The sequence below is a fragment of the Protopterus annectens genome, chromosome 3.part1, assembly GCF_019279795.1.
Source record: "Protopterus annectens isolate FY-2018-M chromosome 3.part1, PAN1.0, whole genome shotgun sequence".
Lineage (NCBI taxonomy): Eukaryota > Metazoa > Chordata > Ceratodontiformes > Protopteridae > Protopterus > Protopterus annectens.
Genome location: NC_056732.1, coordinates 423,881,806 through 423,908,112, shown reverse-complemented (window position 1 = coordinate 423,908,112; position 26,307 = coordinate 423,881,806).

Sequence of the window (26,307 nt, the reverse complement as noted above, 5' to 3'; positions counted from 1 at the left end):
TAACTGTTGAGCAACCTTTGATTGACTTTTTTTCAAAATGCTTGACTTTCATTCCTGACAAAAGGAGTGACCTTGTTAAAACACTTATAGATTTCAAACTGTATGTTCGAAAATTAAATCTGGCAGTATCTCTAGGGAACACACCTGCACTTCTAAATTCAGTTAGAGTCTCAAGTGTGTTTAACCCACCTTTGTTTGGTGGGCTAACTACTTTTGAAAAAGTATGTGACATTGATTTTAGGGCCATACTTAACAACAATAGACACGAGTTGGGAATGAGAAGTAACATATCCAAACATGAACTGGAGTTTATCTCACTCCTTAATCAATGTAAAGTTAGAGTCATGAAACCAGGTAAGGGAGGGGGTCTGGTGTTCATGGACCAATACCTTTATGAAAATAAAATGTTGTCTCATTTACAGTCTGGCACCTATTTGAGATCTAGTTTGAATGAACTAAATTTAGCCTATAAAAAAATTAGGGGTGTCCTGGATGACTTATTCCTTGAAGGTAGTATTGATTGTAACAGCTTTCAATACTTGTCAATGCCAGCACCTAAGGTTCCCATGATTTTTGGCACACCTAAAATTCATAAAGATTTAATAGATCCCCCATTGAGGCCTATAGTTGATCGGCGTGGTTCCATTACTTATGCTTGTGCCAAGTACATCGATGACATTCTTAAACCATACATTCAGGGGGAAACCACAGATTTGTAAAGATTCCTGGGATTTTTTGGATAATTTTAATAAAATTGAATACCATGTAGACTTGGTCTTCCTGATTGTGGATGTTAAAGATCTGTATACAGTGATACCTCATCAACTAGGTATTGACTGGACTGGGAATTTTATGGTGACCAAGAGGGCCACTAATGGTCAGATGTATTTAGTAGAAACATTATTGGACTTGGTCCTGTCAAATAACTTTTTAATTTTTAAGGACCAGTTTTTTCTCCAGAGTACAGGTATTGCTATGGGATCTCCCTGTGGGTGTAGTTTTGCTAACAGTGTGATGGCTTTTTGGGAACGCAATTATTTGTTCAACAGTGAACTGTATCAACAACATGTCACTTGGTACACTAGATACCAAGATGACATGTGTTTTATCTGGAAATGTCCGCAAAACCTTATTCCACAATTTATAGACAATATTTCTGGAATGACCGACTTCTTAGAATTCACGTACACTATTGGAGTGGATGAAATGAGTTTTTTAGATGTAAAAATCTGTAAGGATAAAATCAACAACAAGTTTAAATCTTTAATTTACAGAAAGCCAACCCATTCTAACAGCTATTTGCATTTTTCTAGTTGTCACCCCTTTCATCAAAAAAGGAGTGTAGTTAAAGGGCAACTTGTAAGAGCTGCTAGAATGATTTCAGATGATAATGACTTTCTGATGGAATGCAACAAAATCAGTGAAATGTTTTTGGCTCGAGGCTATCCTGATAGCCTCATAAAAGAGATGATGTATGAAGTACAGGTTGAAAGGGCTAATGACCACTTTACTCCACTGTTGGTGGGTGGCTTAATGAGTAGATCGGGTAAGGACACCTCTAAGAGGGATTCCACCGTACATTCTAGAATCAACTTTTTGTTCACTTTCAGCGTGGACTGTAAAGCTATCAGAGAAATAGTGGCTAAAAACTGGAATATCATACTTGAGGATAGGGCTCTGGTTAAGGTTCTTGGGACAGGTCCAGAATTTACATACCGTAGGGGCATTAATCTTAAAAATCTAGTTGAAACGGCTACAGTTAAATCTAAAATTCAAAATAAAATTGTAGGAATGCGTAAATGTGGTATGTGCCCTCAATGTAAGTTCATCCATGTTGGTAACAAAGTGTATATCAACAGTAAAAACTATTTCATTGAGGGTAATTACAATTGTGACACCAATGGCGTGATATATGTGGCTCTATGTGAAAAATGTCCTTCCTTCTATATTGGCAAAACGGAGAGAAAAATAAAGAAAAGAATATACGAGCACCTGTATGCTATAGATAGGAAGGACCTCACAAATGCACTTGCCAGGCATGTTTTAGAATTCCCTGACCACTGTTTCACTTTCAGTGTAGTACATCACATCAAAAATGACATAAGGGGAGGGCCCTGGCAGCTACATTTAGAAGAGCAAGAAGTATTATGGCAGATTAGAACATGTGCACATTTGCTCCCTGGTTTGAACGACTATGTCTCCATTAAGTGTATTCTTAAGCTTAAAGCTCTCCTTAGATAAGCATTAGTGGTTAATAATTTATCCAGTGTGTAAATGGGGGGGGGGTAATAATTATTAGTTGTAAGAAAGATTTCCACTTTCATAATATTTTAGATTTAGGATTGGTAAAAGCCTTAGGTAATTTAATTGATATTGTTATGTCTTCAGTTATGGTTATGGTGTGTTTTTTAAAAAATATGTTTTTTTAATATTTGTTTTTAAATAAGGCACTCATCAAGTTGTGTAGTGGAGTAGTAACTCAACAGATGATTAATATAGGCTTGTAAGAAGTTGTTCTATCCAATTAAAAGAGATAGGAATATCCTGTATCAATTTAGTAATGTGATTGGCTGTTTAGCCACTTATAGATGTAGGTTTTATGTATTAAAACCAAGTTGTGTTAACTGGTTTTTGTCTGATGAAGGCCGGGCATTTGCTTAGCTGAAAGCGCTTACGTTTATTAAAAGGTCCGTGCCGTTTACTGTGTCAGCGTGCTTCTACTTTCCTTTTGTGTGGTTTACTCAGTATATAAAACTGTAGTAGTACACAAATAAAGGTTAGTGGCTGTTCCATATTGTGTGCACCTTCTACATATGTATCTTACTGTACATATCTCTGCGTGTGTATTTGTAGTCATATGTATATATATATATATATATATATATATATATATATATATATATATATGCGTATGTATATCTGTATCTGCATATATGTATCCTGGGGATGTTGATAGCTTCCACATTTTACATTTCCTATGGGAGCCAGACTGTACTGCATGATATGTTACCAATACCAGCCTGACATCATACAGGTTGGATGTAGTACTGTTAACATCTTGTGCCCATGTTGTGTCAGGTCCTGGTTATGGGATCTGCAACACTTGGTAGTGTATTGCAGGGTGGATGTGTTTGGCTGTGGGGGGATATACCTATTCGTACAAGACATATATTGTTTGGGGCCTCTCAACCCCATTAGCAGTGCGTGTGAACATATATGTTTTAGTTAATCTACCATTATCTACAGCTGTATGGCCATATATACCTATATAGATATATATATCTGCTTACATATATGTAACTTGCTGTGTATATGTAGACATATAGGTGTAGACATATATATGTGTCGATGTAGGCGTTTGCATGTATATATGTTCATATATATTTATATATATATATATATATATATATATATATATATATATATATATATATATATATATATAATATATATATATATATATATATATATATATATATATATATATATACATATATAAATATGTTGTATCTGTTTAGATATTAATATATTTACACACATACATCTAAATGTTGGAATACATTCTCTTTACTGTTGCATGACTGGGCTGAATGATATGTTTTTGAAAACAGAGTTATGTATATCTGGCATGGCTTAGTGGTAAATCACTTTGTCTATGGTGTGCAGAGGCTGTTTATCTTGTTGCTGGGCAGAACATGGGCCGTTGGATACAGAGTGATTAAGGCACTTTAAAGCAGTTGTAAGTGGGTTTGCACGGATGTGGACAGAGGTAAGAACTGCTAACTTCCTCTGAATTGCTTAACCTGTGTAGGCATTGCTTACCCTTGTACAAACAGGCTTAAAATCACTTACTACTGCTTAAAATGCTTACTCCTATTTACCCCTGTGCTAATTAAAATAAAAGAAAAAGTGGTTGATAGGAAAGTGGTGAGAAAAAGGGGCACAGAGAGAGAAAGACATTAGGGAAATAGCCAGGGATGTGCAGGAAGGGTGTAGGGAAGGTCCATAGCTGCCCATTTCATCCACAGCAACAGCTGTGCTTATACACTGAATTTGGAGGTAGATTTGGACACTCAAACCCCTGGGAGAGGGGTGAGGACAACAACAATAAGTTGTGATACCAATTAGACTGGATTGCATGTGTCCAGTGGACACATGTGCAAAATGGGCAGCTATGTATGGGGCGAGATATTTTTGTGGGAACAGATTGCCCTTTATTTTTTTTTTAGATGAGAGTGGGATGTTGGGGAGGGATAGTAGGTATAGTTGGGGAGGTAGGTTGGGTAGGTTAACAAGACAAACAAGATGCATACAGGGGTGGTATATGACACATGTGGGGGGGTAAACACATTGATGGGGAGGGCTGTTGGGATATCAGAAGCTCACAAACCCCCTAGTGGTAATAGTGGGACTGAGATCCCCACCCATCGGCAGTCACCACTGCACCTTCACAACCCCGAAGGTAGCTATGCTGGGGGCTGAGTTGCAGAGCCAGGCTGACACTCTAATCATGACATGTGGCCCTCGAGCTGGCATAGAAGATCACCAAACTGTTGGTCGATCTCTCTACGCACCACAACCTCGCCCTGGTGAGAGGTGACAGGTGCCTGTCAGCACCCACTCCTGGGGCGTAAGCCCCATCCCCTGAGGCAGGTAAACCCAAAGGTGGTGCAGGACCAATGGACAGGGAGGTCCGGGGTTGGGCCCCAGATATGCTGGTGCCCTGTGCCATGGCCAGCTGAGGTGGGATAGGTAGGTCTGCTGGGACTGGCCTTTCCAAGCATGCTATAGTCTTTATATTTCATCATCATATCTGGGTTAGTAATAGTCAACACATTTCAGGGTTAGGTATAATAGCATGCATAGATATTCCCATTAACCCAGACACTAGATACGGAACAGTTGCATAGCAAACAAAACACATGCATATATAGGACCACAGTGGTAATAAGTACAGCATGCAGGTACATTGATGGCACCATGCCACCAATGTTGGATTATTCAATATAGTATATGCATGGGAGCCATGAAAATATTTATCAAACAGTTGGACATTATCAGAGTCATTACATACCAGTTGGGGTGGGTATGTTGATTATTGTTGGAGATATGCTGGGGGGAGAGAAAGATGTCAATTAACAACTAGTATATTCCTGTAGTCCACATAACTTTCCTAGTCAGTGCTGTTATCTGCACCTTACAAGTCTTACTACACTAACCTATTGCCTTAGTATGGACAGTGGTATGGATGTAGACAACTATATACATGAACTGTGTTTTACCTGCAGTATATACCTCTTACCTGGTATACCTGTGGAGGAAATGTTTGCTAACACTAACTGTTTCTACACATTCTCCTGGATTCCGGGTTGATGTTTTGCACATAGCTATTCAACTCTTTCTGCACAGACTCTGGCCATGTGTTGACCACATGCTGGTGTGCCAGGACATAGAGAATATTGCCCTCTTCCACCTTTAATGACCTGACACACACATATACATGCTTTCCTATGCAGTTATATTATGTAGCACAGTGTGGGAGACAGTGACCAGTGATACTTTATTATTCAGAGAAACTGCAACACTCACAATTCCCTACAATACCAGAGTGAACAGTACCAGTACAGGTTATATTGGTCTGTATTTTTCAGCACAGTGTTCGTATCCAATGTACCTGTGGGAGCAATGTTTGTTAGCACTACCTAACTGTTGCCACACAAAGTTCCAGATTACACATTAGTATTATGCACATACATCTCACTCTGTTACTGTACACACTCTGGTCACAGCTTGACAACATGGAAGTGTAGATAGGACATACTTGAAGTATTACTATCCTAACAGTTTCAGGGGTTGCTACAGTGACAGGTGTGTTCTCATGATGTTGGACAATCACTTGTATTCCCTGTTTGCTGGCTAACCATCTGGGATCATCCCACAGACTTACCAGGGGGACAGGAGGATAGGCAGCAGATATGGGCACATATACTGGACATTCTGGCCTCATCTATATAGTTGTGGGGTATGAATCTGTATGCAGCCTAATTCCACTCCCAGGATTCAGACCATGGCTGTGTCTGCTACAACTTAAACACTGTCCATCTGGGATCGTCCCACAGACTTACCAGGGGGACAGGAGGACAGGCAACAGATGTGGGCACATATACTGGACATTCTGGCCTCATCTGTACAGTTGTGGGGTATGAATCTGCATGCAGCCTAATTCCACTCCCAGGATTCAGACCATGGCTGTGTCTGCTACAACTTAAACACTGTCCATCACAGTTGTGTCTGCTATATAGATATTGCTGCATATCTCCTATCTGCTTTCTGTCTTATTAATCACCTGTGCTTTTTGCATTCTGACCTTGTATTACAACACTCGTATACAGATTTCCTAGACAGTTATATGTTGTAGGACAGTGTGGGCAGCAGTGATGTGCAATACCTCATTATTCAGAGCAACTGCATATCATTCTTGTATTTCTGGGCACATTGTTGGTATCTGACAGACCTGTGGGAGGAATGTTTATTAGAACTACCTGAATGTTCCCACACACAGTACCAGATATACATCTCACTCTGTTACTGTACACACTCTGACCACAGCTTGACAGGTTGGGGTGTAAATGGGACATACATGGCTTCTTAGTCACATAAGGTATTGGGGAGTTGCTAGTGTTTCAGCTTTGTTCTCATGGCTGTGTGTCAATCAGTTGTATTTCCTGTTTGCTGCCTATATGTCTGGGATCATCCCACCAATTTCCCAGGGGGACAGATTGATAGCAACACATATGGGCCACTTTAACAGACATTCTGGACATATCTGTACAGTTGTGGGGTATGATTCTGTATGCAGATTACTACCACTGGCAGGATTCGAACAGTGGCTGTGTGTGTGCTAAAAAAACAACAGTTCACATCTCAGTTGCATGTGCTATTCAGTTTTTGTTGTCTGCATTTTCCCTGTTTACTGTCTATGTGTTTCTCAGTTGTACTAACTGGGCTCTGGGGATTACACCTGCTCTATACTAGGGCCCTTGCTGTTCTCCATCTTCATTAACGACCTTTATACTGTTATCCCAAAAGTCAGCTGTATCCAATATGCTGAAGACTCTACTCTGATTTGCTCAGCCACATCTCCAGTAGAGTTATGGTCAGCTACTCAGACCACCTTTAATACAATAGAAAACTGGCTTTCTGAACATCGTCTGATCTTAAATCCCAAAAAAACTAAAATGCTGTTATTTTCACCAACACGTAGGTCTACCGCTTTTACCTTTACCATAAAATCAAATGATGGCACAATAATCTCCCCTGACCCATCTACAAAACTATTAGGTGTCATCATAGACAATAATCTCAAATTTGACCTACATGTTAAACAAACTATCAAAACCATCAATAAAAAACTAGGGTCACTTTATAGAATAAAAGCCTTCCTAACCCCTCCAGCTAAAATTGCCATAGTTCGCTCTCACCTTCTTTCAACCCTTCTGTATGCATCCCCTCTACTCTCAAATTTAAACAAGACTGTCCTTAACAAACTCTCAATTTGCTACAACCACATTGCCAGGTTTGCCACTGGGCTGCCTTTTAGGGCACATCATTGCATCAATCTAAATCAGCTTGGTTGGCTTGAACTACCTAGCCTAATCCAGTATAACCAACTGATTATGGCCTATAAAATCCTCTATAATCCAGACAATACTCCTGCACTTAAAAATATTATCACCCCCTATAACAATCCTAGACCGCTTTGATCCTCTAATAAACTACTAATTCAGACTAACAAAATTAATAACACAGCCGGTGACTCTCTCTTTGCAAACTCTGTAAGTAGATCCTGGAACTCTCTTCCAGCTGATATTACCTTACTTTCCACCTAAGGTCAATTTAAAACTAGACTCAAACAACATTTGTCACTTAACTGGCTATGTCAATGTATCAAGACTGGCTAACTCTCTCTAGAATGTGTAAAAATATGTTAACCAGTTTACTGTGTAATTTAATTTAATCCTGACTTGTGCTCAGGACTAACTTTAACCTGTGGAACTTGTTTAACTTGCTTACTTATGTAATCTTTGTAAATAGTCTGTTTGTAATATGTAATGCTGGTATTATGTAATGCTGTATCTGCTTACCCTTGGAGCTTTTCTCCCCGGGCCTCTGCTGAAAATGGACATGCATCCAGTCGGACTATCCCGGTCAACAAATGTAAAATAAATAAAAATAAAATAAAAATATACAGGCATTCCTACACATTCAATTTGTGGTGCACGGTGTGGGTAACAGTGCTTAATACTACAGTACTATTACATGATTGCATATCTACATTACCATATGATACCAGGATATACACATGCAGTCCAGCAGTTAGACCTGTTTTGTCAGGCTATTACACTTTTATTGACTTGCAAACAATATGAGACTCTTCCTGCCATATTCTCTAGTGTATGTAGTACTTGCCTTGAACAATACAGGTTTTATACAAGCAATTAATTTACTACTACTTTTATTTTTATTTCCTATGACAGTAAATGCATGAGTATTACTGACCTGCCTCACATCGCAACCTCACCAGGTGACTGATGTGGGCCTCCTGGTTCACAGCCCACTCCATTGCAGCTATGGGAGACATAAGAGGAATATTTAGCCATACCTATCCATGATATACCTGAGCTGGCAATTATTACATACATACTGGAGTGATGCTTACACATGGCTGGAACATCCCCTGATGCTCTAGCCTCTTGGAGCCACTCCTCCAAGAGATCCCCCATATGCCGCTTCAGGTCGGCATAGTGGTGCCTGACCTGCTCACCAGTTCGAGGTATGTCATTGGCACTGGTGAGGTCGCGAGCAAAATGGTCCCAGGCCTCTGCCTCATATTGTGAGCCCTGGTATTGACCCTGCAGCAGTCTCTGATAATGGTCTTGGACAAGGAGTCCTGCCATGACCTTGGACTCCTGGATGCACCAGTACTGTGACCGAAAGCGCTCACTTTCTCCCCTTACTGCCATAGTGCCTGCAAGGGGAAGCTACAACCAATTATGAGATGTATTCCTGCCTCTTGGGTTTAAGTAGGGCCGATTTCCTGCACTTTTCCGTGATTGGCCGGTTTTGAAAAGGCTAAGCTATGGGCAAACCTGCTTAACTAAGGTTAGCATTGTTTAAAGGGGTATAACACTGGGAACATTGAGTTAGCTGGCCTACACATTGCTTACATCTCCTAAGCTGGCTTGTACAATGCTTAGCATTGCTTACATTACACTTTGCATTATTTTTTTTCTTTTTGGCATTGATTTCTTATTCATTATATCTTATGTATCTTCCTGGTATCCATGATTAAGTTGTACACTCTATGGGGTCCTTGTGTTTTATTGGGGATATCAAAACTCTATTACAATTATACCTCACTTCTGGGATACTGCTGTATTCTGGTTCACATATTTATGTTATCTAGTGGGTTATGGAACATATGACTGTATACTGATTCTTTTCACAGGTTCAGTTTGGTTTTACTATGGTGAAGACTTGTTTGCTGATACCTCATTCTTCTGTATTTCTGTGATGGCTTTGTGGTTAGCTACTGTGACTACGGTATATAGGGTCCTGGGTTTGAGACCTGCATGGTTGTTTATTTTGTTGATGGGCAGAACAAGGGCCATTGGATACAGAGTGATTAAGGCACTTTTGAGCAGTTGTAAGGATGGTTTGCATGACAGTAAGCACTGCTAACCTGCCGTTACATCTGCTTACAGTGAGTTAGCTTCAGAATTGCTTACCCAGTGTAGGCATTGTTTACCACTGCACAAACAGGCTTAAGCCCGCTTACTAGTGCTTAGATATGCTTACTACTGCTTATTTGTGCTTAAACCTGCTTACTAGTACCTTATTCATTATGACACTGACACCTCACATGTGCATTTACTACAGTACTCCAGTTCATGAAAATATGTTATTTAGTGGGTTATGCAACATAAATATTCGTCATAACATGCTTTGCCATTGAAAATGCTGCAGTGGGACTCAAACTGGGAATGTCTGCTCATAAGGTGTATGCTCTGCACACTACACTATTGCTATGCTGCTGCATTTGCATATATATTCCTTGTTATCCTCTTCAGCCATTTAAGCTGCATTAACCATAGCAAAGCGATGGGCATACCCGCACACCTACGGTTAGCTTTAATTGGCTTTTTTAAAAAAAAGGTTTTCTTAATTTCATGTATGTATACTGTTGCTGTTGTACACAAGGGAGACTGTTGGAGGGGATATGCGGTCACCTATGAGCAGTCTTGCTCATTTCATACCACTTTCTGCTGTTCTTCATTGTGGGGGCATGTATATTCTGAGAGCTCTGCTCTCAGACATGCCCCCTGCACTCTTACATGTTCCTTGTAAGCCTAGGAGCTCAGGCAGCGTGCCTCATTATTATGCATAGCGCGCTGCCATTGAGCTCTTAAACAGCCGCCTCCATGCAGGACTAAGCTAGTCCTGCATGGAGGAATAGTAAAGCTGGGGGTTAGACAAAATGTTCCTAAATTCATTGATTATTTTATTATAATCACAAAGCAGCCTTATCAAGGAAAAGGCTACCTATCTAGTATTTGCAAACTTATTAAGAAAACAAAAATCTATTATCCAGACACATACTGGAATTATTACTTACAGATAAACAACCACCCTCCTAATGAAGAAGAGAAAAAGATTATCTTAAGATCCTCAAAACAAACAACATTATCAATATATTGGCAACTATTTACTTGGAGCTATTTAAACAGTTGTTATACACCACATAAATTAACCAAAATATTTGCTAGTGAGGATCAATGTTGGAGATGTCAAATCAAAATAAGAGCTGACTGGCATCATATTTTCTATGAATGCAAGTGTCTCACTTTGTATTGGGAAAATATTAATTATTTTCTCCAAATCGCTTTTAATGATAATTATCAATTAACAAAATCAATGATTTTATTCAACTCTCCCATCCCTGATTGTGTGCCAAAAAAAAAGATTTCAAGATACTATGATCATTGATGGCAGTAGCATGCAAAATTATCACCATTCACTGGAAAAGTACGACTTCTCCCACATTTAAGGAATTTAGAAACTTGTCTTTAGCAGTTGGACATATGGAAATATCTACACTGAAGAACAGAACAACCAGATCTAAATCACTTTATAACTCTTGGATGAAAATATTAGCAATATTTGAGAAAATGGACAAAGATTTATTAAATAATTTATTGTTCTTTACAATGTATTTAAAAGTATTCATAGCTTTGCCTGTTTAGACACTAATGTATATAGTTAATGTTAGGAGATTATATGTTGTAAAATTATATATATGTTTTTCTTTCATTTTGAATTTATGTAATGTTTGATGAATTAGCATATTAAAAAAAAACTATAGTAAAAAAAAAGAGAGGACGTGTTCCATTCATGACAGCTGGGAGAATAGCACTTGAGGAGATACAAGATGACATATAGCACAGAGGTGAATGCTGGTGCAGTGTTTGGAGCTCTACAAGATTCTGAGAAGCCATTAATTTGTTTCATGGGAAGCAAACATTCAAAACAATGATGGATGTGTTATTACAACTCTCCAGTCCAGAGAGTTGTGGAATAATATTTTGGGTGAATTGTTGTTGCAGAGCAAGCCAGAGAGTGGAAAGAATTTTTCATTGGGTTAAATTTTGGACAAAATTCAAATGGAGGAATCAGAAGATATTCTGAAAGAAGATTGCCAGACAAAGAAATCATATTCTGAGACTGTTAAAGAAACTGCAAGGAAACTGATGCAAGATGAACAGAGGAAAAGAAATGTCAACAATCAAAGGAAATTTGTGGTGATTATTCAGAACAAAGAAGACAAAGAAATGGGCAGGTACAGTATAACATTTTGTGACATTATTTTTGAGACTGGGTCTGTTTTGGAAAGTTTTTAGAGGGAGTATGAGAAGAAAAAGAAATGTAATCCATGGAATTATGTGGTTAAAACATTTCAGAGAAAAACAAAAAAGAAAGAAATACATGATCAGTTTTAAACTGAAGCTGAAAAAAGTCTTTAAAGAGACATTTAAGCAAACTTTGTAAAGAAGTTGTAGACATTAGCAAAGTCTGTGATAACAGAGGTATATGGACTGGGAGATGGGACTATTTTATTGTACTGAAAATGGAGAAACAGAATATTGTTCCTACCCCTCTTATCATAAATGTAGAGGGTAACACAGGAGTTGTAAAATATTGAGGATAACTGACAACATGTTTTTTTCCCCATGGAAAAAATGATCATTTAATAAGTAACTATGATGAGAGGAAAAGTTATATTTGTGGGAAAACAGGTCATGATACAAAAAGCGTGAATTGAAGTGTTACAAATATAACAAAACTGAGCATTTATGGATGTGTTGTAATCTAGAGAAAAAGGATGAAGATGAAAATGATTAAGAAGAAGAAAAAAGTGAGGACAACATATGAAGAGATGAAACAGTCTCAATAAAAGATAAAGAAGAAAGAGGGAAACAAGATCAGGGTAAAAATAAAGATAAGGATAAAATAAAAAATTAAAGAGATGTTAATATAGAAGAAACTTCTATAATAAAATTTGAGGAAGACATAAACTGGAAACTAGAAAAAGGTAAAGGGAATTATATTGTCAAAAAAATAAGTGACAGAAAAAGAAAATTTAAATGGATAAGTGTAAAAGGAGAAAGGAACACAGATATTGCAAACGCTTGACAAGTTATTACTTCAAATTTACATAATTTCTGGAAGTATACACTATAGAATGACAACCCTCATTCCTGTCATACAAGGTCTTCCCAAAGTGTGTAGTGAGTGCTTTCACGTATCCCGAAAATGTAAATATTATCCAAAATATATGTTGAAGAACATGCATCCTAAATTGGTATAGTAAGTGTGATGTTGATGCAATAATATTGGAAGATGTAAGATTTTTTACACAAAAAGAGAGATTACAAACATAGAAACTTAGAGAAGGAGCAATGTTCAGGAATAGCTATACTCTGTCAAAAATCAGTGAAAATATTGAACATAACATTGGCAATGATGGGAAGATTAACTACTGCAAATGTCAGATGGCATAATTAGATATGTAGAATTATAACATTGTGTGTCGATCTTACAAAAAAGGGAAATTTATTTCACAACATTTATGGATTATGTAGTAATTAGTATAAAAATAATATTAATGGGAGATTTTAGTTGTGATTTGATATGAAAATGGAAGAAAAGAGGAAATGATGTTAAGAAAATCTTTGATGTTACAAAATGTGGCAGTTTAAAGATTTGGAATAATTGTAGACATATAGTGGAGGTAATTATAAGACAAAAATAGATTATTTTATTGTATCACAAGTTTTAAATATAGCTAAGGGAGAGACACTTGTAACAGGCTTTTCAGATCACTTAGCCATATGAATAGAAATAAAAGAAAATAAATGGTATATCAGATTTTGAAAAGGAATAAAAAAATAAATTAAAAATTATGAAATGAAATTGAAAAGCTAAGTATGTGTATATGGAAAGATCACATTTCAACTAGAGTGTGTTATAAAAACTGGTCTAAGTGGTGGATAGCTTTAAAAGAAAAAATATAAAAAAATGTGTTTTTTTATATCTATATTATGGCAGCGAAATGTAAGAAAAGAAGAAAAAATAAATTATAAACAACATGTGCAGATGCTTTAAAGGATTTGGAAAGGATGATAGAGAATATTATGTGATAGAACAGATAATTTATGAAAAGAATTGAGAGGAAATTAAAGATTTTAATATTTAAGCAAATATATGTTTACAAAGGTGAAAAAGAAGAGTTAGGTTATTTGAGTAGCATAGTTAAAGAGAATACTAGCATAATGTGATAAATGAAAGATGATAGAGGAGAGGTAAGAATCGTGATTAATCTTGGAGTGACTTTTTGACATCATAAATTATGTAACAAAAATGTTTCAAGATTGAAAGTGCAAAAAGAGTGGTATGTTAACAAATTTACCAAATAAGAAAATAAACTGGAAAGTGAGATTTCCTGATATGAATTAGATAAGATATTTAGACAAGTTAGTTTACAGTCAGTTTCAGGATCATATAGAATAGGAGATCAATTTTATAAGAATTTCATTGATTGGTTTTAAAATACTTATTAAAATATATGAATGAATGGTTAAATGAAGGTTTTATGTATATAGACTTATATAGTGGTATACTTAAATTTGTATGGAAAAAGGAAGATAAAATAAATTTTAAAATTGGAAACTCATAGTATTAAACTATACAGATTATTTTTTTAGAAAATAATTCAGAAGTGAATAGAATCTAAACTAAAATGTATTATGGATGATAGCATATATAGTTTAAAGAGAAAAGGAAGTCAGGAAATATTATTCATAGTAAGGGAAATTGTGGACGATATAAACTAGACTGATGAGACCAAGATCACAATAGGAGATGTAAATATAGCTTCATATTCAGTACAACATGAACCTCTGTGGAAGATTATGGAAGAGTATTACATTTGTATGAATATTAAGAATGTATATTGTTATGCATGTAATAAAATAAAGACTTTTAGTGAATGGATGGTTAAACAAAGAAATATATTATTTGCATTAGTTATTAATGTATTAGTCAGAGACATAAATTAGCATTGAGAGGTGCTACTTATATTACTAATGAGCAGCAGTAAAAATGATCCACAGACCAACAGGCTAATGACAAATATAATTTAATATACCAAGATGCTAGCACTTTCGGGTACAAAACCCTTCTTCAGACATATAATACACAGCGATTCACTTGATATTTAAATAAACATGCACCGATCACATTCTAAAACCAATAAAAAAACAATTAAGAATTAATCTTTTTGGATGTAAGGTCTACACCTATTCAGAATCGGTCTTAAAGGCACCACACCATTGAGTCCTGGGTGCCTATTAGCCCCCAGTTCAATAATCCACCTTGTTTCACAGTATTCAGTGTAGTTGGAAACATCACTCTTCCTATTGTCTGCTTTGATGTATTGTAAAGCCTGAAATAAAAAGCTATGTCCTGGGTATTTCTCTACATGTAAAGAGAGTGCATTACACTTGTCTTTAAGTCTAATAGCTGACATATGCCTCAAAATCATGTCCTTCAATCTACAGTTTGTCTTCCCCACATAAAACGAGGGGCAGCAAGTACAAGTCGCTAAATGGACAATATTCTTAGACAAGCAAGTGACCATAGCACTAAAATCATATTGCTTCCCTGTTAAGGGGTGTACAAAATAGGATTTCCTACTAATATGTAAACATGCCTTGCAACATTGACAAGGGAAGGTCCCAGCCTTAGTAAAACCACTATCCACCCTTGGTTGCTTATCACAAAGAATCTGCTTTAGATTCTTGTTCCTCTTAAAGACAAAATCTGTATATTCTCCCACCAAGTCTTTCAGGGAGTCATCAGTACATAACATTTTCCAGTTTTTCCTAATCACATCCTGTACCCATCGAATATCACTACTATATGTAACATAAAGAGGAACCCTGGTCTTCTTTCTATTAGCTGACTGTTTCCTAATCCATCCAGTGTCATTCCTATTCAATAACTCCCTATGAGAGAACCAGGGTGCTGCCTCTGTTTACCTGATGTCGACCACATCTTGCATGATGTGGTCAACATCAGACTGTTTATTGCCTCTGGCCATCAGTCTAATATTAAACATATTTAATTCATCATGCAGGGTATCGTCATCAGTACATAGCCTAGACAAACATAATGTTTGTCCCTTGACAATGTTGTGGAACACAAAATCTGGATGCATACTATCTTTATCTAGCAACCCATTTTTTCAACATGGTTTCCTATAAACCTTAGAGTGAAAAATACCATCACTACTCTGTAGTAACTCTATATCTAAAAACTCTATCTCTGTATAGGAATAATTCACAGAAAACCTTAAAAATTCAGTAGACTGTTCAAGATATATGACAAATTGATTCAAGGACTCAATGGTGCCTGTCCACAACATAAAAACATCAACAAAATGTGTGTAAAAAACACATGTTGTAACCATTGATTGTTAGAATTGAAAATAACATAATTCTCCCATGAAGCAAGAACCAAATTGGCATAAGAATTGGAGCAGGGGGTGCCCATGGCAACCCCCCACTTCTGCCAAAAATATTTTGCATTAAACAAAAAAACTTTGTGTTCCAACACCAATTCTAAAAGGCACCTTATTTGTTGTACTTTTTGCTTACTGACAGACTCTTGTTGTTGTAAGAGCTTTCTGATGGCCCCAAGGCCATATCTATTAGGTATGATGGTAAACAAATCCCTTACATCCAAAGTAACTGATAAGTGCAAGCCATAAAAATATAACTATCTAAAAATGCATGTAAATTAATCAAAAAATGTGCACTATCATTAAGTCTCCTAGGTATAGCATTGACAATTGATTTTAATTTAAACTCAACCCACATAGAGCAGTACTCTGTAACCCACCCTCTCCCTGAAACTATGGGTCTGAGAGGTGGGTTACTCAATTTTTTATGTATTTTAGGCAATGCTTTGAAGGCAGGTACAACAGGATGTTCTACATTAGCAAAATTATAAATTTCATTGATAATAACTCCTGACTCCTTTAATTCAGTCAAAACATTTTTAACATTTAAAATGACATAGTTAACTTCTCTTCCATCAGTCTTAACATAAGTGGAATTAGAGCTAAGCATGGATTCAATTTTACCATTATAATATGCAAGCTCTAACAAAACTATAGCCCCCCCCCCCTTGTCAGCTGGCCTTATTACCAAACTGGAATTATTCTGTAGGGTTAGCAAAGACAATCTCTCTTCTTGTGTGAGATTATAAAAACATTTACTGGAACTATAGTTCTCTAAACTACGTAAATGATCACCACATGTTTTTATAAACACATCCACTGTAGAGTCACCATTAGGAATGAACATACTTGGTTTCCTCAAGTTGACACCCGGGGCAGAAGTGCTCTTGCCACCACTAAACATTTTCTTTAATTGCAAATTCCTGCCAAATTGTTCCAGCTCAATCATCACATCAGTAAAGACATGTTTAATTGCTGGAACAAAATTAAGGCCTCTACTCAGTACTTGTAACTGTGTATCAGATAGCTTAACACTAGATACATTATAGACCAGATTGTCAGTACCTGGTTCTCTCACAGGGGGATATCGAATAGGAATGACACTGGATGGATTAGGAAACAGTCAGCTAATAGGAAGAAGACCAGGGTTCCTCTTTATGTTACATATAGTAGTGATATTCGATGGGTACAGGATATGATTAGGAAAAACTGGAAAATTTTACATACTGACGACTCCCTGAAAGACTTGGTGGGAGAATATCCAGAGTTTGTCTTTAAGAGGAACAAGAATCTAAAGCAGATTCTTTGTGATAAGCAACCAAAGGTGGATAGTGGTTTTACTAAGGCTGGGGCCTTCCCTTTTCAACGTTGCAAGGCATGTGTCCATATTAGTAGGAAATCCTATTTTGTACACCCCTTAACAGGGAAGCAATATGATTTTAGTGCTATGGTCACTTGCTTGTCTACGAATATTGTCTATTTAGCGACTTGTACTTGCTGCCCCTCGTTTTACGTGGGGAAGACAAACTGTAGATTGAAGGACAGGATTTTGAGGCATATATCAGCTATTAGACTTAAACACAAGTGTAATGCACTCTCCTTACATGTAGAGAAATACCCAGGACATAGCTTTTTATTTCAGGCCCTACAATACATCAAAGCAGACAATAGGAAGAGTGATGTTTCCAACTACACTGAATACTGTGAAACAAGGTGGATTATTGAACTGAGGGCTAATAGGCACCCAGGACTCAATGGTGTGGTGCCTTTAAGACCAATTCTGAATAGGCGTAGACCTTACATCCAAAAAGACTACTTAATTGTTTTTTTATTGGTTTTGGAATGTGATTGGTGCGTGTTCATTTGAATATCAAGTGAATTGCTGTGTATTATATGTCTGAAGAAGGGTTTTGTACCCGAACACGCTAGCATCTTGGTATATTAAATTATATTTGTCTTTAGCCTATTGGTCTGTGGATCATTTTTTCCTGCTATTTATCTTTGTTGGATTACAGACCTTTACTACCTACCACTTTTTGGGTTTTACTTTTGTTGAATATTACTAATAAAGGGATAAAAATTCCACTCTTGCTTACTTATGCAGATGATATTATATTAATTATGAGAATCAAAGTCTAAAGAAGTTATACGTTATATACCTCAATGTTTAAATCTAATAGGCATGACATTAAATAAAAAAGTAAAGAACTGGGTGATATAGTAAAGATAGGGGGAGTACCTTTCTCAGTGAATTTGGCTAGGATATCTTTCAGAATGGTTGTAAAGGACTGGATAAAGATTATTGACCTGATGGATATGGGTAAGGAGTTCCAGGATTTTGTAACATGGAATGAGTACAGACCATGCCCAGCAGATATAATAAGTTTGTGGCCAGAGATGAGTTTTGATCATTGGATCATAATGACCAATTCGGAACATAGCTGTGTAGAATGGTATTTAGTGATGGCTTAGTGGATAGATGCTGAATAATTTTATAGGTGGTAAGAAACTGTGTAGATGTTAGTTGATGGAATAGTTCTAACCAATTTAAGCTTTTTAGTGCTATACAGTGGTAGGTTCTAAAAGGAGAATTTGCTGCAAATTTAGCCACTTTATTATAGCATTGTTGTTGAAGTTTTGATGTTTTTAATGCCTGGAGGTTAGTTAGGATGGGAGCACCATAAAGTAGTGAAGGAAGGATGTAATTTGTACAAGTGTAATTTAAGTTGCATTGGTGAGAAAGATTTTGGTTCTGTAAAGCATCCATAGTTTTGGGTAAATATTTTTTACACACTTTTGTATATGCAGGTCAAATTTAAAATCATCATCCAGTATCATCCCTAATAATTTCCAATGAGAAGTGACTTCAATGGTTATGCTATTAAGAGAGAAGATTTTACATTTTATTTTTCAAGACAGATGGATTTGGGAAAAAAAGAAGTAGCGTGTTTTGGGGCATGAGTTCTGAGGTACAAAGTCTTGTTTCAGTGGTTGTCAAAGCTCTGTGAGTAATTTTTGGGAGATGTGCCAGTTTGTCAAATGTGGAGTCATATTGTATTAGGGAGGTCTGTTGTGTGGATGTTTAGAGAGTGTTATTGAGAATGTTAAAGAGTGGGGACCAAGGATAAAGCTGTGTGGTACACCAGTGGTGACTGGGTGTTATGGAAAGAGGGTGCAGTGTCAATCTACTGACTGATACCTATCAGACAGGTAGCTTTTGAACCATAGAAGGGTAGGCTGGGAAGAGATAGACATACTGAGGACATCTGAAGTAGAAGTTTACTGTGACAAGTTGTCAGGAAGTTTTTAGACAACTCTAGAAATAAGGAAGAACATAAGCAATTTTGTTTGGGGGAATCAGAGTTCTTCCTGTAGGATGTAGTTTAGCTATTTTTTAAATACATTTTTCAAGTATTTTGGAGAGGGAGGATAAGATTGCTCTAGGACTAAAGTTAGTAATGTCTGCTGATTTCTTTCCTTGTGTAGAGGGCTAATGTGTGATTTGTTACATACAGAGGGAATGTGTGATTCCTGGACTGACATATTTATAAGGACTGAGACAGGATATGAAGTGCTATCAGCTGCTATTTTAAGGTACTCACTTGGAAGGTCATCAGCTAAAGTAGATCACTGTTTGAGTTTAAGACTAATTTTATATAAGGTGAAGACACAGGTTTGAAGGTGAAAGTGAGTGATATGATATGTGGCTGTTAAGCAGAGTTGGGATTGGATGTTAGGGAATCTTTGTTTAGGAATGCCATACAAAAATGTCTTATTGTACAGACTGGGAGATGGTCTCTGAAAGGGTCTGATATTGTACCTGTGGTAAAATTGCTAGGGTCTGATACGAGAGTTCAGTCTAATAAGGAATTTGATGTCTTGTAATGTATAGGACTAATTATTTGTGTGATACTATATATGCTCATGCTAGGTAAAAGGGAGTTAGATGTTATGTCCAACCAAATAATATTGACACCACCTCGAAGTATTTTTTCTCTTGCAGGAATGTTATGGATATCCATGGTAAGATAACTTCCAGAGTAGCTGTAGTGCCACCTGGAGGGATGAAAATGATAGTAATACATTTTTTATATTTGTTAATTTTCAAGAAAGTAAAGAAGTTCTGTGAACTAAATTTTAGTATTGGTTTGTTATTGAGAATTATTAAAGGAATGCCACCAACTCTCCTCTTTATACTATCATTACAGATGATATTATATCTGGGGGTGTAATTTTTGAGTCATTTTTGCTGGTTTAAGCCATGTTTCTGTAATAGCAAGAAGAGCAGGCTTGTGTTGGTAATCTAGGATGTAGTGTGTAGAAGGGAATTGTCTTGTTCTTGGTTGTTAAAGGAAGGGCTAGGATTAGGATGAATGCCTCCTCCTTGGTGGATTTTAATATATTGGAGTATTATTGATTGTTTTGTTTTTTGAGGAGTATTTTTCCACTTAATTTAATTTTGATTTGAGCTGAACTGGAGTTAGTCTATAGGGGTAAATGTAAGGGATGCCATTAAAAAGGTTTGGTGAGATATGTGGAGAGTTTAGGGGACATAGGTTGGATAGGTAGTTGGGACAGAGTTGGAGAGATGTTGAGTGCTATTATTGATAATGGTAGGATAACAGATGATTCAGTAGGAGGAGAGGAAAAGAGGATAAGCTGATGAGTAGCATTATGTAAAGGGATTTGTAATTTACTGATGGCATGTAGTGGGGAAGTAGGAATCAAGATGGAAGCAAGAACCTGCAAAGCTGTAGGATTTTTAGTGATGATGGAGTCTGAAAATTGGTAGCAGGTAGGTAGGAAGGAAGTATTTTCTATAAAGGAAGAGAGTTAGGTTGCCCATATATCTTTTCTTAGATTTCTGAAATGTGAGAAATAGAGGGGCTTGAAAGGATGACGTATGAGGATATAGTTAACATAGGAGGTAGTGAGATCCAAAATGTAGAATAATAGATAAGTACTGTTAGGGAAGGTTGTGAGTATGAATAAATAAGGTTAAAAGTAGTATGGGAACAGGAAGTTTCTTAGGAACAATGCTCTTAGATGGAAGATAGGAAATCAAACATGGGTATTTGTATGAAAGTAGTAAGGTTGTTTGGGGAGGGTTAAGAAATGGTTGTCACAGGTGAAATGTGCATGTGGGAAGTATAATGGTAGAATAAAAGGGGAGGGTAAGAACTGTGGGTAGGGTAGGGTAGAGGAGTGAAGTTTAGACAAGAATAGTGGGGATAAGGATAGCAGGCTTCCACACTCAGGTCAATTGGGAAATAGAACACTCAGTTTTACTATCAGAATATACAGCTGATACTGAGTGCAAACAGGTTATTATACAAAATTTGTTGTAGCATGCAAAATATGTGCAGACTAACAGAACATACCAATTAGCATACCCATTGTAAATCCACCATTATTCATGGTAAGGAGTGCAGGCAGTTGTAGCTATTAAAAATAACTGCAGCAGCCGTATCCTGCATTATGTGAAGTAGAGAAAACAAAATTAACTATCAAAAGGGTTGAAGGCAAACTTTCACTCTCCCCAAAGACAACAATAAAAAATCTCAAAATATTAAAAAAAGTCTTACTTAACTTACTAGTAGGACATCAGAAAGTTAGCAAGTATGGTCACATAAATAGCAAAATGCATGGACATTTCTTAACCCAGCTAGAAATAAATGGCAGAAACTGCATTATGCCTAATATAGTGGTCAAATCTTGGCACACATATGTCCAGTGTACTATCAATACACTAGGAAGCCATTCCCCAGATATGGAAGATGGCAGAAAACCAGTGTAACATCACAAGGTTCGGACATATAATGGCATTATTTAAAAAGGTAAGCAAATCCTGCATTTCTTCTCATGTAGTTGTGGATTTTTGCAAAAATTAAGCATGCTATATGTCATTACATGTATTGTATAACCTTGCTGTAAGATATGCTTTATTTATCAAACGTGAACTTCTTAAATCATATTTTGTTAGAAATGACTAAATGAATGTATTAGTTGCCTAAAAGTTACAATTCATTTTTATGCTCGAGTGAAGATAAAATATTTTAAAGGATTTATATAAAATTCTTTGTGATACTGATACCTTTGAGTAGTATAAGAAGTTAAGGCATTGTGAGAAAAATGCTAATAGATGAGGGGTTGGGGATTGTGTCCACAATGTTATCTAGGTGTTAATTCTATGTGTGCATTTACTGCATTGTAGTTACAGCATTTTCAGTTATTGCATTTAACTGGTAATGTAGTCCATTAAACTGTTATACAAATCAGACTATTATACCTGTCATTGCTTGCTCTTTTATTTTCTCCATATGCTCTGCTCTAACAGCAAACTGAAATGTAGTTTAGAATAAAAAAATTAAAAAAAGCTTCACCCAGGAATAAACACATTGAAAAAAGTAACTTTCTTTTTATTTTTTTATCTCATTCTATGGGTGCTGTTTACTTTCATTTTTTCTGACTCGTCACATTCAGGAAGCAGCATATACACATATACAAACATATATATTCTCTTGCAGAGCCTAGAAAAAGCTTGTGATGTGTTTTTCTTCTTTTTCTTCTTTTTTTCAACTGCTCAGCTTAACATAGGGTAATACATAAAATAGACTACTCACAAAATAAAGCATCCATTTTCTCTACTAGAGTTACAAAAAAATTAGCAGAAAATGATGTCCTCCTCCCTTTATTATTGAGTGATAGTATAAAACTTACTTACAACTTTCCTTTTGTTTTGCATTTTGCTTGGTTTTAACTGGTTTGTTTTTTGCTATCCTGTCAGCATTCCTGTCTCACAACTATGAAATAAAACAGCCTTTAAGTTGTTAGTTAATGTTTAGCTTTAATAATTTATTAATGACAAAGTGACGACTTCATAATTATTTCCATGGGTTTATTCAAAACCTTGTATTTTATCTTTATCCCTAAGTTCCTCATCACATTATATATTTTTCATCATATGAATGAGAGGAAAGTAGCTAGATATGATGTTTCTCACATTTGTGAAACTTGTCTTTGGAGCACTACTAACGTCTTGTCAAACAGAGTTTTCAAAGTTAAATTGTGGCTAACATTCATACCCACATTGAGAAATCAAGGGCAAAGGTTAATTCACTTCTCTTCTGGGTTAAGAAAATCTCACCCGACTTATCCACCTCAGCCAGGACAGCCATAGTCAAAGGAGTGCTTCAGAGCCAACTCAAATATGTACTACCCTTAACAGCCACAGCCTCTAAGAAGGCCTCTTCCATTCTACTGACTATAAAAAACAAAATATGTCACTTCACTAACTCACCCACATGTGCATTACTACCTTGCCCTCAAAAATGTCAAATGGCAACCAGTGCAGTACCGAGTAGACCTGATATTAAGAAATCATCAAACTTCTTCAGCCTAACTCATCCCTACCACCAGCTGCCAACCTTTATACTAAATACCCCCCATACATACACACACACACAAACTATAACCTCTGATGGCTCTTCCAAACAACCTCCTCTCCAATACCCACAAACCAGGCTACATTACACCAATCAAAAAATAAATAAATAAATAAACAACCAAAACAATGGCCAGTGAAAATTATTTAATAACAATCTTAGCTCCTTGGCATTCAGCCTTCAAGAGATAAAAACTCTTCATTAAAGCATTTTATATACTCACAAATATCCAACTTCCAATTAACAAATTAGAAAATTAATCAAAAACACATTCATCCATTAAACAGCCAATAAAGTTGCAAAAGGACTTAATTTAAAGCAACAACTTCCAACTGTATTCTAAATTCAGTCCTAAAGGGGAGAATGTTCCAAACTTTAAAATGTAAATACTTTCTTTATAATGTAAGTTCAAAGGTGACTTTTTTGGATTTGGAGCTAGAAGGGGTATTAGGAGGTAGTATATTAATTAAAGTATATATGTAATTTCCAGATGTAAATCCTCTATTGGATGGTAAAAGCTGTCATTCCCCACATCTATTGAATGTATAGGTTCATAAGTTCATAGGTAGGTACTAGTCTATTGGCCCTAGGGCCTTTATAAGCCTATCCAAATAAGTTCCCTGGCTTTCACCACCCAATAATTTATTTTCCTGTGCCCCTGTCAAGCAGAGTCACAGAAGTGATCCCTGGTGTGATTTTCCTATTTCCCATCCAATTGTCAAGAGTTTTCTTAAAGAGGGCAAATGGGGAGCTTTGTTTGACGTGAATGAGTAGTTTGTTTCAGAGCATGGGAAGTCCCTGGGACAGGAATCTATCATTCCACATGTTCTGTTTATTGTGGTGACAAGGTTTAGGTCCCTGGAGCATGTGGCTCAGAGAGATTGGGATTTCTTTAAGTGTAACATGTCCAACAGATCTGGGTTTGACATGGCTCTAAGTTAGGCAGAGGTCGCCTCTGAGTAGGCGATATGCGACGTAGTAGAGATGGAGTTTTTTGAAACGGTCTGCATAGGGCATATGTTTGAGGTATTTCTGTGACCTTTCTAGTTGTTGTAGGTGTCTTGTGAGGTACATGCCAAATGAGGCATTGTACTCTATAATGGGTCTGATGAGGGATGAGTAGAGAGGAACAATGACCTCTTTTTTTCTGGAGGAGAATCCCTTTGTGATGAGGTGTGCCACGTAGAATGATTTCCTGACTACTGTGGTGATATGATTATCAAAGGAGAGGCTACTGCCCACCTGTGTCCCAAGGTCTCTTATCACACGTTCTCTGTTTAGTAGGCTACCGCATATGTAGTAGTTCATGGGTACAGTGTTTTTCCCAAAGGGGATGACAATCCACCTCTTGGCATTGAGCTTGAGGGCATGACTTTGACATCAAGCATCAGTCTCATTGAGGCCACTTTGTAGAATGTTCACATCATTAGGTGATTCTATTATGGTTCCAAGTTTGCAGTCATCTGCAAACTTCATTAGCCAAAGACCTGCTGTATTAGCCTGGACTTCTGAGAAGTAAATATCAAACAGGAGAGGACCCAGGACTGAACCCTGTGGTACTCCACTTGTCACTGGTCTGAAGTTGGATTTGGAGTCGGCTACTTTCACTCTGTGGGTTCTGTCAGTGAGCCAGTTGACCACCCATCTTGTGATATAGGGATTTATGCCCAGTCTAGTGAGTTTATCTATAATTCCAGAGTGGGGGATGGTGTCAAAAGCCTTGGCGAGGTCAAAATCGGCTATGTGCACCACCTTACCCTCGTCCACGGCTCCGGTGACTGCTTCAAAGAAGTCAATCAGGTTTAGGAGAGATGATCTACATTTTACAAACCCAAACTGAGCGGGGTCTAGAGTTTAGAGGTTGCCTATGTCTTTGTTTATAAGCTCCATGATGATACGTAGCATGGTCTTGCAGACCAGGCTTGTCAGGCTAATGGAATGGCAGTTCCTGGGGTCCATGGTGGCACCCCCTTTGTGGAGTGGGAAAACCATTGCTGTGTGCCATTCAGGAGGCACAAAGCCTGAAGTGAGGCTATGATTGAACATGGTACCTAGGTGGGGTGCTAGTTCATTCTGTAGTTCGTGCAAGACGCAGCCTGGGATGTTGTCTGGTCAAATGGATGCTGTGTTCTTGGCTTTAGAGAGTGCAATCTTTACTTGTGCATTCATGATTACGGGGCTTTGCATTCTTCCGATATAGAGATGAGTCCTTTGGGGGGTGGGGGTAAAGTTTGCACTGAATCTATCAGCCAGGATGTTGGCGATATCAGTTGGTTCTGTATATCTAGTGCCATTGCGTTGTAGCTCAGAGCAGATCTGAGCATTGCCACTGAGATTCTTGACATAGCTGTAGAATGTTTTGTGGTTGTCTTTAGAATCAGTGCTGATTTTATTTTTGTAACTAGCTTTGGAGGATTTTATGAGGGATCTCAGCTTCTTGCTGAGGCTGACAAGGGAGTTCTTGCAATCATGAGATTTTATTCTTTTTTGAAACAGCTTCTTCCTTCTGTTGTAGAGTTTGTTTATGGCAGGGGACCACCAAATTGACTTCCTTTTTTTTGGAAGATAGCATCTTGGTTCTGTTGGGGATGGCACGATCCATGCACTCGTATATGTGCTTATTCAGTGCATTTGTATAAGTTTCAGCAGTTGTACTGCTATTTCCCATCTGTATGGGTGTTGTGAAGTTTGCCACTTCTGTCTTCAGAAGCATGAAGTTGGCTT